This window comes from Crocuta crocuta, unplaced genomic scaffold (assembly GCF_008692635.1).
Source record: "Crocuta crocuta isolate KB4526 unplaced genomic scaffold, BGI_CrCroc_1.0 scaffold48, whole genome shotgun sequence".
NCBI classification, from domain to species: Eukaryota; Metazoa; Chordata; class Mammalia; order Carnivora; family Hyaenidae; genus Crocuta; species Crocuta crocuta.
The window spans coordinates 14,712,143-14,728,669 of record NW_027533089.1 but is presented as its reverse complement, the minus strand read 5'-3'; the positions used below and the strand labels follow the sequence as shown (position 1 = coordinate 14,728,669).

General features: G+C 40.8%; 1 long non-coding RNA gene across 2 annotated transcripts in view; it reads left to right on the top strand.

The window, feature by feature from the left end:
- LOC144216672 (uncharacterized) overlaps positions 1-16,237 on the top strand; it is a 60,547-nt gene extending 44,310 nt beyond the window's left edge. The window contains exons 3-4 of one of the 2 annotated variants that reach the window (XR_013330711.1): positions 14,838-14,971; positions 15,655-16,237. This is a non-coding gene — a long non-coding RNA (uncharacterized LOC144216672). Of the gene's footprint in view, positions 1-14,834; positions 14,972-15,654 lie in introns of both variants that reach the window. The other variant, XR_013330710.1, reaches the window with a different exon arrangement.
- Positions 16,238-16,527: the final 290 nt, after the last annotated feature.

Genomic DNA, 16,527 nt, shown 5'->3' with positions numbered 1-16,527 from the left:
AGGGAAATCTGAGTAGAAAAGAGGAAGGATGGATAGCCCAGGCGTGTTGTAAAAGCAGGAGACAATTAGCCCAAGGGAAACAGGACACTGGGGAGGTATGGCTTTGGAGGCTAGGTTAGAAAGGGGATGGAAGAGTTACAGGTCACGAGGCCCATAACTGTATTGTCATGCATCCACTCAGACTAGGCTCATCCTAGACCTCTCATAGGGATGGATGCCTTCTTTTCTATTTAAGGCAACATCTATAGGCAGTTGCTCCCATTCCAACCTCTTGAGATGCTTATTTTGGAAGAAACAAGTTTACCATTTTCTCCCAGCTATTGGAGAAACCCATTCACTACCATGTATATTGGTCACTGTTGGAGTTCTGTACATTATCCAGAACTTTTTACCATTACTGGAATGTCTCCCCTTTACTCTTTTTCCCAAAGCCATGAAGCCAGCCCCAGATGCTGCCATATTAGGAAGCAGAGGCAACTGGTTTTGAGGACACTTGATGATTGAAATGCTGTCTGATTTCTCCTCCGTATAGCTCCTAATCCCTTTCCTCAGTAATTTGTATGTGTTCTACTTATTTGGGATGAACCTCCCCCCGCACCCCACAGGAGGGCCTGGGGCACACTCTGTTTTGTGTAGCTCCTGGATGGCCAAGGAAGGGGCCTTGGGAGAGGTGTCTTAGATACCAAATAACACATAGATGATTTATACATAAATGAGTCAGAAATATGGAGATTAAGTTTTCGCTGAGATGCACATGAATTAAGGAGAAAAGTGTTGGAGGCAATTTAAAAAGAAATGCCATGAAACTTAAAGCATATGGAAAATAATACAAGATGTTGAAGAAATCTCAAAACGGATGGGGTTTGGCCTAATGAGTCTTTGAGTCCTTGGAGCCCCTCCTCATTTCACAAAAATCTCATCATTTGAAGAAATTAGCATGACTTTAGAGACTAGCTGAAAAGGGTCCATCTCTCCAGGTTTGACTGGCTCATCCCTAGTCTAATTGTTCAGATTTTAATTTTTTTTTACCTTGTTCTGCGGTTCATGTCTAAATACTCGAAGATGTTTATATTGCATACATTCAGCTTTAATTGGCCCTTAAAAGAAGGTGTTGATTAGAATCTGCTCAACATCAACAGCTAGCTCACACAACATTCTGTAATTACTGTTTATTAATTTAGTTCAAGTGGCATAGTTGAAAGCCCTGTTCAGATGGGAGAAGTAAATTGTCACTGGTATTGAATATGTAAATTATGTGCATTGTAAATTTCCATGAAGAAATGTTTAAAGTTAAATGCTGTGCACATAAACCCTTCCGGTTTTATCTAACCCAAGCCTTGGAGTTGAGTCAGGTCTTTACTTAGAGAGCACACGGTGGAAGAACCCTTTAGGGGGGCTGGGCCATGGCCCCAGGGAGATGCATCTTACCTTGAGTTTGTAAAATGAGATTTTGTAATCAAGTTTTGTTGTGTGTGTTCCTTTTTTCATGAAACAAGGCAACGCTAATGTGCTCTCTTTATCTTTGTTCACAAAGCCCGTTGATGGAGTCTCCCAGCAGATTTTCTAAGGCTGTTTGGCAATCTAGCAAATTCCCCTGCTTCCCTAAGGAAGCTTCTAGATGCTGTTGGGTCGCATGCTGGAAACAACAGGAATTGAAGATGGCTTTCCTTCAGCAAATAGTTGAAATAAGTTACTGTGTATGTGTGCGTGTGCGCGTATGTGGTTTTCTTCCCCTAGAATATCAAAAAAGATGGCAGAAACAGGGGCAAATTCTCCAGTTGGGATTGTTTCTTGGAGCCCAAGCCATCTGACCTCTGGGAGCTGCATGATAGGCTGTGTGCAGTCCTTCCCAGGAATGAGTGGTTTAACCTGGTTGGGGAAAATTTATTATATCAAAGATTGTCTTAGATTCTGGCTGTATTTAGGTAGAAGTAAGTAAAATTTTCTCTTGAATATCAAGAAATGACCAAAATACCTTGCTTTTTTTCTGTACTGATGGTGCTTTGGGCAAATTACTTAATTTACTTGTTTCATGGATTCCTTACCTATGAAAAGGGGAAGATGATACTTTTTGGACTCGATGCGAAGATTAAATGAGACAGTAGCTCCTCAGTGCTTAGAACAGGGCCTGCCATATTGTGGGGGCAATAAATGCTAACTATTATTTGTCCCTGTAAAAGTTCGCACGTTAAAACTGGACCCCCAGATGCTTTTATACATTCACTAAAAGATTCCTTTTCTAGAGATTTCTGATTATTTGGGGAGAGTCTTAAACGCATGACTAATCAGAAAAGATACTTTAAAAAAATAGAGAAGAAAACCACGGGTTTTGTAAGTGTGAAAATTCAGTTATAACTTTTTTTCCTAAAGGTTGAAAAGAGTAGTTGAGGCAAAAAGTACATCTGGCTCCTATGTCACTGAAGCCCACACATGCCCATTTGAGGGGGGCTTTCTGGCTTTGTACAAGTTTTTCAGCCCAGATGTTGGATGTTTTCAATTTTGTAGAATCTGACTATAAATGAACTGAAAAAAAAAATGGCCCAACTGTTACTGGGACTAATTATGATAGTTCCAAGGAGAATGTGCATGCTTTCACTTTTCCTTTATGAAATGTTCCTCAAGAAAGCCTTTTGATTGAAATAAGCCTTTCAGATGATAGCTGACATTTTCAGTAATAATAATCCTACTTCAGATTCATAAAGAGGAAGTAATGGAAATGCAAAGTGCTTTGCAGATGCTGTCTTGTTTGTTTGCATTACCCTCCTGTGTGGCAGGTGGCAAGAATTATTCTCCCTGTTTCACAGATGCAGAAACTGAGGTAGTGAGAAATAAAAGCATGCAGCAGAAGCATGAAAGTGCTAGAACAGGTCAGCGATAGAACCAGAAGATCTTATAATCTGATAGAACTAAATTCAGTCAAGTTAGGAGCCATCTACTAAGGACCCTCATGCTAATGAGAGCTCCTGTCAAGCAGGTGAACCTGCCTTCGTGGCTCAGATGTGTTTTAGCTAAGTTGTTCACTGCTGTAAAGTAAATTCCATTTTTCTATTCATGTCTTTTCAAAAGACAAGGGCCCCCAAATTAATCCCATAGTTAGAGCTCAACATTTTTGACATGGGGGAGAGCCAAATGTGGTTGCTCAGGCTGTGGCTATTTTTAAACACTCCACCTCCCACCCACTCCCACCTCATTAGTGTTTTTGAGAAGTCAGGAAGAAAGATGGTATGGAGCTAAGAGGACAATGCAGTATTTTATCCCCTTTGGTGTGCACTTTGAGCAATTTTTCTTTAGGTCACCAGGAGTTCCACCCAGCCCTCTAGAGCCCCCCTCTCCCTCCAGAGTAGGCACTTAATAGAATTTGGCTTTGCATCTCTCTTGGGTGGTACTAAGCCGTATTTTCACAAATCACAAGGGAGCGACACCATCTTATACTTGATTTAATTCCTTAAAACATTTTGTTTATTGATCTTTGCCCATCAATGTCCTCCTTACATGCCAGGTACAGACTGATAGTGGGAAGAGGGAAGTAGAGAGATGAGCAGGGAGTCTCTGCCTTCAAGGAGGTTGGAGCTCACGCCACGTAGGGGGACAGAAGCAAATCAACATGGAGAGCCACCTAGCCCTTTCCTATGGGGGCTCCAAGGGGAATTGCAAAAGAATGGATAAGAATTAGCCAGGTGAAAAGGTAGTGGGATGTCATTTCAGGCAGAGAGTATAGCATATGCAAAGGCTTAGGAACTTGAGAGAATGTGACCTCCAGGGAGCAGTGAGCAGTGAGTAGTGTTGTATGGCTCTCGTGTACAGTGCACACCCAAGTTGACTGGATGTAGAAGTGGAGATGGGTGGAAACCAGGCTCAGATGGTTCTTTAGTGCTGAAGAATGTATCCTGCAGACCATAGGGCATCCCTGAAAGCTCTGATACGACAATGATTTGAGCATGACCAGCTGAAGTCTTCCCGTTCTACAGAACCAGCTTGTTTCCTCCTTTGCCAATGGAGTAAATATACTGTATATTTATGTTTATTAGCCAAAGAAACAGATCCAATAGGATGAGTCTGTGTGTATCTGTGTGTGTGTGTGAGGGGGTGGGTGTGTGGGTGTGTGTATTTTAAGGGACTGGCTTGCATAATCCATGATAATGGAGGCTGGCAAGTTCAAAACCTGCAGGATGGGCCAGCAGGCTGGAGACCAGAGAAGAATTGATATAGCAGTTCAAGTCTAATGGGCATTTGCAGGAAGCATTCCTTCTTGCTCAAGAGAGGTTATTCTTTTGTTTTCCTCAGCTCTTCAACTGATTGGATAAGGCCCACTCCATTATGGAGGGCAGTTTGCTTTAGTCAGAGTCCACAGATTTAAATGTTAATTTCACCCCAAAACACTCTCACAGAATCATCCAGAATGATGTTTGATTATATTTCTGGACACTAGGGCCCAGCCAAGTTGATATATAAAATTAACCATTACAAAGGGAATATACATACATTTACACGGGTGTAGTATTCCTACATTCCTGTTTTCCATAGGATTCCATTCATTCATGCATTCTTTAAAAATCACTTAGTGAGTGCCTACCATGTGCCAAGTTCTGGAAATCCACAAGTGAGCCAGATAGACAGTGTTTCTGACCTCATGGAGCTTTCTAGTGAAGCAGGGTTGGCAAATTATGACTCATGGGCAAATCTGGCCCACATCCTATTTTTATAAGTTAGGATTTATTTGGGACGCAGCCATGTTCATTTACTTACGAGTTGTTAATGACTACTTGCATGCTACAATGGCAGCATTGAGTAGTTACTACAGAGACAACATGCCCTACAAATTCTAAAATATTTACTATCTAGCTCTTTATAGAAACTTTGACAGTCTCTATATTGGAGATAAGGTAATAAGGGCATAGACAAATAGACATATAATATGATGTCAGGTAGTCAATAATACTTTGAGGAAAAATAAAGTGGGACAAAAGGGCAGAGTGATGGGGAGCTGTTTTCATGTGACAGGAAAGGTCTCTCTGCAAAGATGATATTTGAGCAGAGACCTTAATGATGGAAGGGAATACCATGAGAATGCCCAGGGTTAAATGAGTGTCAGGCAGAGGATTCAGCAAGTGCCTGCCGTGCTTGAGGATCTGGAGACAACTGAATGCCAGGGCTGATCGCCGGCAAGTTGTTCTCCCATCTGGTGCATCCGGAATGGACTGTGTTTCACTAAAATTGGCTGAGAGATTAGATTCTTGCAGAGCGTGTTTTGAGTTTTTGGTTCTGCAGCATTGGAGACCAAGTCGTCATAGCTTCTTCATTGGTCTACCAAAGCCCAGGGAGGACCAGAGGCTTCCGGGTCTCTCTGTCTTCTCCTCAACTCTCCACCATTGCTGAGTCCAAAATGCAAATTGCTCATCCTGGCAATCCAAACTCTCGGTCCTCCTCCAGCCTCCCTCTCTGACATGGCATTGTTGAGTCTTACTCTCGTAGTTCACACCACTCCCAAGCTCCTTCCCCGTAATGTTCCTGTATTTCTCCTTCCCTCACACTCCATTCATCTCCCCTTCAGCTCATGCCATCCTTCTGCTTCTGCAGTGCCTCACTCCTTCTTTCTCACTCGCTCTCTCCACTTCTCCCTCCCACTCTTCCTCCTCCTTTCCCTCATACCTCGAAATCCCCTCCCACCCATTGCTTGTTCTTGACTCTCTATCAGCATTGACTGAGTTCATCTAATCCTGTTTATGCATCTATATCTCTTTTCCCAGTAGCTTACAAGGCCCAGACAGCAGAAATTCAGTGGGAGCAACATTGATTTTCTCTGCTGAAGGAATGCAGCCAGATAAATGACCATCACTTAGCATTTTACTGGAGATTTGTTTGTATCTTGTGTTCTGCAAGGGTCCTAAAGAGATAGCTGTCTTGACCTTTACAGAGTTCACAAGTGTACTAAGGAGAAAACATATAAACACATGCATATAGTACAAATAGGTGCTTATAGAATGTGCTTCAGAAACAGAGACAATATGTGGCTAGCTCTGCCTAGGTGAATTAGGGACGTTTCTTTGAGGAGGTGACATTTTAGTAAGGCCTAGGTGGAAGAAAGGAGGGGGATTCTATTCAGAAGAAGCTGTATGTATAAAGGTAGAAAGCTGAAAAAGGAGCTGCATGTATCTGAGACTGAGGGAGAAGTTCCAAGTGGTGAAGACAGAAGAGAGTGAGAATGCTAGTAAACATAAAATCCTGATGTAGGTGAGCAAGCAAGAAAACAAACTTCATCTCTGTATCTCCCTCACTTAGCCTAGCACCTTTTACAGAGTTGTGAACACTTGACAGTGTCTTGATTTGAACTAAGCAAATTAAATTTCACTATTATATTCTTAAGACCCGTTTGAATGAACATGGTATGCCAATAAGTTTTTCTATTTTTTGCGTTTTTTTAAAAATTTTTTAATTGTTTTATTTCTGAGAGACACAGAGAGACAGCGTGAGCAGGGGTGTGTCAGAGAGAGAGAGGGAGACACAGAATCTGAAACAGGCTCCAGGCTCTGAGCTGGCTGTCAGCACAGAGCCCGATGCGGGGCTTGAACCCACGAACTGTGAGATCATGACCTGAGCCGAAGTCAGACGCTTAACCAACTGAGCCACCCAGGCGCCCATATTTTTTTTAAGTTTATTTTTGAGAGAGAGAGACAGAGACAGAGTGTGAGCAGGGGGGTGGGAGCAGAAAGAGAGGGGGAGACACAGAATCCGGAGGGTTCCAGGCTCTGCACTGTCAGCACAGAGACTGATGTGGGGCTCAAACTCATGAACTGTGAGATCATGACCTGAGCCAAAGTCAGATGCTTAACCAACTGAACCACCCAGGCACCCCATTATGCCAATAATTTTTGTATGTGATAAAAATTACGTATAATGATTGTGTCAGATATATGGGTTGTGCTGCAACATCTATCAAAGAATTTTATTGAGCACATGACCTCAGCAGGTATCTCTCAATGATCTTTGTGGTTTCCTTGGTAGGACCAGTTTATTTAGTATGCCTAAAAAACTTACTCTGTATTAAATAAGAATTATATTCTGAACTAGGAGAAGCAGGTAAGCCCTCTGCTCCTTCCTGCACTGCAGGTTATGGGACAAATGTGACTCAGACCTCCTGGCATGGGACATGGTTCTGGAAATCTCAAGTTATTCCTGTTCTAGAGACTGTGGGAGGTGTTAAGTCAATTTGTGTAGGGAAACAACCATTTCTTCTAAAGGCTGAGGTCCATTCTCGTCTTCTGTGAGATGTCAAAAATGTCTGTGAGGCTCCTGAGACCTTGCTCTTTCCCAAGGCTCTATAGCGTGTCCATGAAGCCTCGAGCCTTCTCTACATCACAGCTGCTTCCTGTTTGGGCCACCATTACTGACCAATCACCTTCTCCAAAGCAACCTCAACACCATTGAATAGGTCCCAGCTTATCCTTTTTCTAGCTATGCTCTTACTTTGTTTCTTCAGTGGAGCATTGACACTTACATCGTGTGGCTGTCACTGTACCCCAATAACCTTTGAGAAAATAAATTGACATTAATAGCAATAACTCACACACACAAAAAGAATCATGTTCTATGTTTCAGTAATGAAATAAATGAAATAAATAGGTTGAAGTCAGGGGACCAACCTGGATTTTTACTTTTATAGGACCCTCACTAGATAGTAATAAAGTCAGGACAAGTGGATGTAACAAAGTTTCCTTTAGAAAGGACTGTAGAAACAATGACCAATGATGAGTTTTTGTCAATATTTAATTACTAAACAAGGAGAGTATGATCTAATAGCAATGTGATTAGCCCAAGCCAGACCTTTTTCACAAGGCTGTCCATATGTTCTTGGCAGGAAGCTGACACCATCTTAAAGATGAGTTTGTTCTCTATTAGGTCAATGAGGAGTGAACGAAATATTTTCTCATTGGGTTGTCACATGATAAAAGTTTAACAGCTTTGAAGGAGCTATTACAGGCAAATGCCTACAAGAAATACCCATTTGAAAAGTCTATAATTATGTACTTCTGAAACAGTGTGTAAAGGGATCATAGTTCCTATCAAGAGTTATTGAGTAAATAGTGAGTTCTTAAGTCAGTAACTACTTATTTACGTGATGGTCGGTAATGGCAATAAAGGAATCATTGCAAGCTGCTGAGTAGATCTTATTCATCCATGTAGTTGGGGCTCATAAGGTACTGAAGTCTGTTCTCTACTCAGACAAAAACAAAACAAAACTAAACTAAACAAAAAACACTGCAGCAACCTGGAGCAAGGCGACATGCTACTTTGAGTCAGGGGAGGCTAATGAGCTCCAAAGGCTCCTACAAGTGATTTAGGTTCAAAGTGACAGGAAAAGCACTGCTTGAAGGCCATCTGCCTTTGACTACCCAGCCTCCATTCTCCTTTCTTCTGATAAAAGCCTTTTTTCCTTGAGGTCTGCCCCTCCCACATTCCTCGTGACTCTGGTAAGTCTGTCAATCAAATGGTCTGGCTTCTCAATCAGCAAGTGATCCAAGTAGCACTCTTAAGAGTCCTTTGGGGATTTGATATAATTTCTGGGAAATAGACATTTTTTTTTCCTATGATGGCTTGGTAAAGGTCAGCGTAAGCTTGGAGCTGCTGATGGCTTTCTTTACTACCAGGTAGAAAAATCTTGCTTGAAACTAAAACGAACACAGAATAAGGTAGAGGTGAGAGGTAATGAAAAAGAAATCGATTTCTGACCACACTGTCTGAGCGCCTCAGTGAGCCACATCTGAAGCTAGACCTCACCTTGGACTTCCTTAGTTACATGGGCCAGAGATTTCCACTTTATGTTTATGTGATTTGAATTGAGTTTCATGTCATCATGACTGTTGAACTCCCCAGTGTGGGGTACTTGATTTGTGATTTTTTTTCTTTTTCTCTACTGTCCACCCCATTTTGTGAGACTTCCTTAGTGTGTCTATCAGATGACATGCATTTGTGTATTGGGACAGATGACCCCTCACTGGTTGACTTCTGCTGTCAGTAGACCCAGAAAAGATTGTGTAAGAGTGGAGTCTAAAGGTTCGGCTTCTTTTGGCTAATCCTTCCTCCATGAGCATGAATCAACAAGAGTTGCCTGCCCACACCTGAATGACGGTCCTGGGAGAGAATGTTCCACCCCATACTTTTGATTTCATTCCTTTTTAAAATTTTTGTCATATGAATGAGGTTTGTACCTTATTAACTTTAAACCAGATGATGAGCACAAGGAGATGCTCTATTGCAGAACAGTTTACTTTAATATTTTCACACTTATGAAAAAAAATGTGGTACTGGGAATGATGTGCTCCTGAGGCTGTGATTATGGCTGAGAGATCACTCACCACAGCAGATGGAATCACACAGTCAGTCACCAGTGTGAAGCCTCCAAGAAGATAAAAAATATAATTTTAAAGTAAGTCTTTTTTTAATTGTATGGTTCCATTTACTTAAAATATCCAGAATAGGCAAATCCATGAAGACCAGGAGTAGGGTATGGTGGCCAGGGGCTGGGGGTAAGGAGGAATGGGAAATGACTGCTGATGAGCATGGGATTTCCTTCTGACGTGATGAAAATATTCTGGAGTTAGTCTTGATGGTAGCACAACTCTGTGAATTTACTAAAACCCACTGATTTATAGTCTTTAAAAGGGTGAATTTTATGACTTGTCAGTTATATCTTAAAGAAAAATTAAACCCTCAGGTCGGGAGGAATGGGAGTTTATATATTTACCTTCTCAACAAACATGAGTCCTTTCCTCCTTTAAGATTGGTCTTGTCACTCAGGCTCATGAATAAGTCATCCATGTCCGTTAAACAGATGCTGATTTAACTTACTATGGTCTAGTTCCTGTTCTAGGTACTGGATGTACATCAGGAAACCAAACAGATAAAATCTATGCCTATGTTTGTTTCTTTATCACTCTAATTACATCACCCTCCTAGACATTTTTGTACTTTTTTTCCCTTTGAAATTTTATTTAAATTCTAGTTAGTTAACATACAGTGCAATATTGGTTTTAGAAGTAGAATTCAGTGGTTCATCATAACAAGTATCCATCACAACAAGTGCCCTCGTAATACCCATCACCTTTCTAGCCCATATTCTTCCATTCTGTAGGTTGCCTTTTAGTTTTGTTGGTTGTTTCCTTCATTGTGGAGAAGCTTTTTATCTTGATGAAGTCCCAATAGTTCATTTTTGCTTTCATTTCCCTTGCCTACAGTGACATGTCTAATAAGTTGTTACAGTCGAGGTCAATGAAGTTACTGTCTGTGTTTTCCTCTAGGATTTTGATAGTTTACTGTCTTATATTTAGGTCCCCAATCCATTTTGAATTTATTTTTATGTGTGGTGTAAGAAAGTGGTCCAGTTTCATTCTTCTACATGTTGCCATCCTTTTTTCCCAGCACCACTTGTTGAAAAGGGACTGTCGTTTTTCCCATTGGATATTCTTTCCTGCTTTGTCAAAGATTAGTTGACCATATAGTTGTGGGTCCATTTCTGGGTTTTCTATTCTATTTCATTGATCTGTGTGTCTGTTTTTGTGCCAGTACCATACTGTCTTGACGACCACAGCTTTGTGATATAGCCTGAAGTCTGGAATCATGATGCCTCCAGCTTTGCTTTTCTTTTTCAGAGTTGCTTTGATTATTTGGGTTCTTTTGTGGTTCCATACAAATTTTAGGATTGTGTTCTCTAGCTATGTGAAAAAAATGCTTGTGGTATTTTGATAGGAGTTACATTCAATGTGTAGATTGCTTTGGGTAGTATAGACATTTTAACAATGTTTGTTTTTCCAATCCATGAGCGTGGAATGTTTTTCCATTTCTTTGTTGACATAAGTCTTTATAGCTGAAAAGAAGCCTTTACAATGGAGAGAATGAAAATGCAGAATTTTGGTAAAGTCCAAAAAAGTGTTCAAAAGAGTAAGTGACTGCAAAGTCACTAGGAAATGAGATTGCCCCAAATTAGGCTTCAGTCTAATTTTCAGTAGGCAGAGGTATGGAGTTAAGAATCAAGCACCAGGCTGAAGTATTTTGAGAAACGTGGATGCACTGGGTACTTCTGGGGTCTCAGGATTGAGGTTCAAGAATCAGGGGTATGGATGACACTCTTCCCAAGTATTGGTTCTGGTCTTAGCTGGAAACGTCATACTCTCATTTCAGTTGGTATTTTTTTCAAGATTTCTCAGCAACCATCATCATTTCTGCACGAGCAATGGGCCAGCAATGGACACACACTTCTTAATCTTGCTCTGGATGTGGAAACTCTTAACTGGTAGAGTGCGAAAGACAACTGAGAGCTGGGGAGAGTCTCTATAGTGGGAACCGATATCGCTAGTTGGAGGACTTCTTTAGTGTTGTGCATGTGGTCTAGAGGAATGCAGTGCTTATCATGGGATAACAAAAATAAAGAAGTTGTGACAGAAATAGACAATAGGAAAAAATAAAGCTGAATAACAGATGGTATATCTAGAGGAAAGAATAGCAGATGACACACATTGAAAAGAAAAGGAAAAAAGATGCCCAGGAGAAGGGCAGAGGTGGAGGAGAGCCAGCAAGGATGAACAGAGGCAAGTTGGAAAGTCTGCTGATGTTTATCACGTCTATAATGCCAGATTCCCCTGGGATGCCCACGTCAGTCACTTCAAAATTTTCGAGGATAGCCCATGAGCGTAAGAGTGCCATACATATTTTGCAATGTTCTTTCTATAGGAGACTTAAGCTGAAATTTTACCAACAAGTCTCAAACTTGAATCTTTGAATCTTTTAAATCATTTGGGCAAGAATGCTAGGGAATAAAGGGTAAAGGAGTGGTGCTTTTACACAGAGTTGGTTCTGTTCTGTTATTGATTTACAAGTTGAATTTCCATGAGAATAGCAGAATGGGAAAACCTGAGACATGTCCATTAGCTTCAGAGAGGCCCGGGATTTGACTTGGCTGACAGAACAACCAAAATTACCTAGGGCTCTTCATGTATAACTAAAATTTGGGAAACGGATGCTTTCTCAGTGGCTGTCTTTCGTCCCTTTATGATGCTTGCTAACGGTTTCATAAACCAACCACTGCCCTCTCTCCGGCTTCACCCTCTCTCCTGCAGCTCCCTCGGTGCTTCCCAGATTGCTACTACCACCCCGTTTCTCTCCTTTTTTCCTGCCCTTCGCTCATCTCTGTTTGGGTCACAGAAGCCCTAGAAATGGGGGACATTTCTCCCAGGGGCTATTGTCTAATGGACCCAACCACCGTGAGTGTAGTGGCCATGATGCTCAGAATACTTTCTGCCCCTTAGCATGAACTTATGATGCTATGGTCTACACCATTCAGAACTTCACAATTTTAAAGGCTCTATCATAACTATGAGGACTTGATGTGTACATCTTCTTGAAAAGCAAGTGGGACCGTGATTAACCTAAACTGATTCCTTGACCATTTAGACCTGTACATCCGAAATCCCTGTTACATTTTAGTGAAGAGTTTATTTTCTACTTGGTACCTTAATAAATGGTATTGTAGCCCACACAATGATCATTACAATGCAGTGGCAGGGGAAATGAAAGCATCCAGCCAGTATATTTATTTTGAATATTAGTCTTATAGAGGGGAAACTATAGAAATGCTATCTGTTCAAGTCCTAATAGAGCTGCTCCCATTTCTCAAAGGGTTATCACATAGTATCAGAGAGATCGCAATCTTTAAGATTATGGGATATAGAGTAATTAGGCTTCAGTGTCTTTAGGAGTGGGTTTTTTTTTTTCGTTTTCTTTGTAAAAAAAAAAAAAAAGCCTCTTTCCAGATGTAGAACTGAAGTATCTGTTGCTTCTGATGTTGCTGTCAGAGGCCAATTGGGAAGCAAAGTATCAAACACAATGACTCCTTTGAATTCCCTTGCAAGAGGCAGAACATTCCCAGCCTCCAGATTCCGGGCCTTCTTGCCTTAGTGTGTGGAAAAAAGTAAATCCCTTCCAACTTGAAGAAAGAGTCTTCCTCCTCCCCACCCTTGCCCTGACCTCTGAACCCAACCAAGTTCTGCTCTTTCTTAGGAAATGGTTTGGTTTAGAAGCGTGGCATTTGAAGGTGAAAGAGAGAGAGATTAGAGGAATTTGAGCCTGTTTTCACAATTCCAGTTGGGATGTTGGAGAAAATTTCTGTGACATTTAAACTGCCAGTTACTTTATTAGATTTTCATTTCTAGAGCAGAACTAAATAAGTGCAGTCAGTCAATGATTCCAGCCAAAATAATGTGCATGATTAGGCTCATTAAGAGTCTTTCTTCCCTTAACTGAAAAGTTTTAAATTCCGGCCTTGAGTGGAAGCACCGTGGAGAATTGAGTGTGGCAAAGTTTCCCATTTCAGTTGCAAATGCACATAAGCATTTTGCGTGTGTGTGTGTGTGTGTGTGTGTGTGTGTAAGGAGTCGAAAATTTGAGACAAAAAAATAATAATAAAGTGCTGAGTCATTGCTGTTCTCTTTTTTTTTTTTTTGAATGTTGGGTTTTTCTAAAGAAAAAGAGAGAGAGAAGTGTAGAAGTGGGTCACTTTCAGAAGTTTTAGACCATATAGTTTTGAAAACAACCGTGTTAGCTATCAGTACCTGATAACACAGCTGGACAGCTGGACGGGACACAAGTGAGAAGTGTCTTCTCTGTTTCCTTCTCTTCCTTCCTGCCCTGACCCTCTTTAGAATATAATTTAACTTAGAACACATGTAGATTAGATCAGGGAAAATGTGGATGGGGACAGTAGATTCAAATTTTTCTTGTGGTTTTCTTGTTTACTTATTTGTTTTCCTTCTGGCTGTTTTGGGGTTAGTGGGGAGGGGTTGTACATTTTCAAGATGGAATTGCTCTCTGAGCCTTCTTTTATTATCTTTGAAATTAGATTCTCCTCAATTATTCAGGAGCAGATTATCTAGCTTGCAGACTATCTGGGTATTTTGTTTCTTCCCTTCCCTCTCTCCTCTTTGCCAGTGTTTTGACAATTTCCTCATGCTGCTGACATCCACAAAATTGACCATAAAAGGAGAAAGGAAACATCCAATCAGTTTTGTTTGTTAATTGCTCTGGTACAATTTGTTCAGAAAGAAACTAAAATATAGACCAAACTGGAGTTTGAAGATTATCTGTGAATGGAATCTTTCCATACTTTCTGTAAGCCTCATTTGTACAGATAATCGAGGGTTGGCAGAACTTCAGAGAAGTATCTCTTAAGGGAGATCAAACACTTCTCAAAACCCAGCTCCCTCTGAAATGGCAAATTTTTTCATTCCCATGGGAAAATCATTGCTTAGAGACGCAAATAGACAGAGGTGCTGAGAAAGAGAGAGAGAGAGAGAGAGAGAGAATTCCTCTGGCCTGATCTACCTTTGATGGGATAGACTCAATAGAGACTGGCTAGGTTGGTGATTTGCTCTGGGCCCAGACTTGTGTACAAACGTGTGTATGTGTGTGCACACATGCATACTTGTATAATACTTAAATCCACCTTGAGGCAAGAAGCCAGGAGAGAGAGATGGAGGTCAATGCCTATGAGTTGCATGTTTTTCTTGATAACAAGAGCTCTCTCCAACCCCTCACTCTCCACTCTTTTGGGTTCAGGGGCTGCTCTTCTAACTGACCACCCAGTAGTGTGAAACTAATGATTAACCCTTTGGCACCAGTGCTGGAGAATTTGCTACACTAATTGGTAATGCAAAACCCATTAGTGATTAGTGTGGGGATACTCTGTGAGTCCAGATGTCAGAAGGTTAATGAAAAATTGAGTATTGTATTTTGCTGGGGGATTAAAATTTTTCGGATGGGTGATGTCTTTTTCTCCTTTCTGTCAGCAGCTGAAGTTGAGCATCAGCCACTGGCCTCCAAGGGCTGGCCTGCTTGCAGCAAGTCTGGTTGCATTTTATCTGGAAGATCAGAAAGCCTTTGTCACCAAATCCACACCAACATCATCTAGAACTATTCTTCACAGGTCAGAAATAGAGATGGCTCCCAAGGGCCACATTAAGAAGTAGATTTAATTGCCCAATAATTGTTGTGAGAGTTTTCCCTGCAAATATATTTGTTAATTGAAANCTGTATTTGGGCTCCTGGAAATGGATGAGGGAAATTTATTACAGAACTTTATTTGGACTGGAGGACCCATTTGTGCAAGTACATTCCTTATTAATAGGTCTTTGTTCCTGCTGTAACCCTCAGCCAGGTATTTTGAGAGGCATACTCATTTTCTTCTAAGTCATATCAGCATAGTAATCACTTTTGGCTGAAAACCAGCTGCCTTTTGCATGTTTAATAAAAGTATAACACCAATACCAAATTCGAAACTATTTTTCCTTTTAGGCTAAGACTTTGAAATAACCTGATTGCCTGTATCTACCATTAATGCTGTTTACCCTGGGTGAAAGTCCTTAAAATAGGGGAGAAATACGAAAACAGTTTGATTACTCTTTCTTTCCCCTATCAGTCACCAACCATCTCTCTTAATTATGTTGTAAGGACATTTACATAACCAGAGGGAGGGTCCTAAAACTACATTTCTATTATGCTTGGCACTTGTGTGAAAGGATATTATATTCATGTGCATTAGAGATTGCTTATAAAAGATCAAGACAATAATAGCCGATCAGACAATAAAGGTCTCTTTTCTCCTCCCAGACAGGCTGTCTCTGAACGAAGAATACAGTTCATCAAAAGTGTCTGCAGGTTGTCAAACTCGGGGAGGTTTGGGGACCCTCTGAGGCTGTCATGGTCAACAAGAAGATTTTCTGTCGGGTTTTGCCATCACTCACCCTGAGGAAATAATCACTCACTACATTCTGCATGTTCTCATGATAGAGCTCTCCATTTGAGAGAAAAGAGCCATTTTATCAAAGGACAATATAGCCCTTCTCTGGGTCCACGTAGCTTCCATTATCAGACCATAATAAATCATATTTATGTTCTCAGTTAATAAGACTGATTACAATGCAGGTTTCAGACGTGGGAAAAGCAAAGCAGGTGAAAAGATGTTTTAATGAAAATATGATAAGAAAACAGCTTCTTGTGAACATTTCGCGCTATTATTTGTAATGATTACAGACAATTTTTGATGCATCTTCTTTAGCAATGGTTTAAGCTGCATAAATTGGCTCACTGGTAGATAAGTAAAAATGATAAGAAAAAAATCATGAAATTGTCTTATGTTGTCTAGAATCATTATGTACATAACAAGTGCAAAATGGGTCTAATGTATGTGCCGGGGATGGAGGGAAAACAGACTTCTCAGGGAAACATGGTTCGGGTATTATTCAAAATGATTTAGAGATGTTCTCATCTCCCTTATTAATAGTCCGTGTTCCCCCAAATTTGGGGGTGCCTGGCATTAATTTCATCTTTATAAATGAATCAACAACGCTACCTCTTTTGTTCAATCTCAAAGTTGTTTTTCCTTTTCTTCTCCCCTGCCCCACCCCCCACTCCCACTTGGAGCTCAGTACAAAGAGACAAAGAGATATATATTTTCTACTCAATGTTTGTGTACAACTGCTA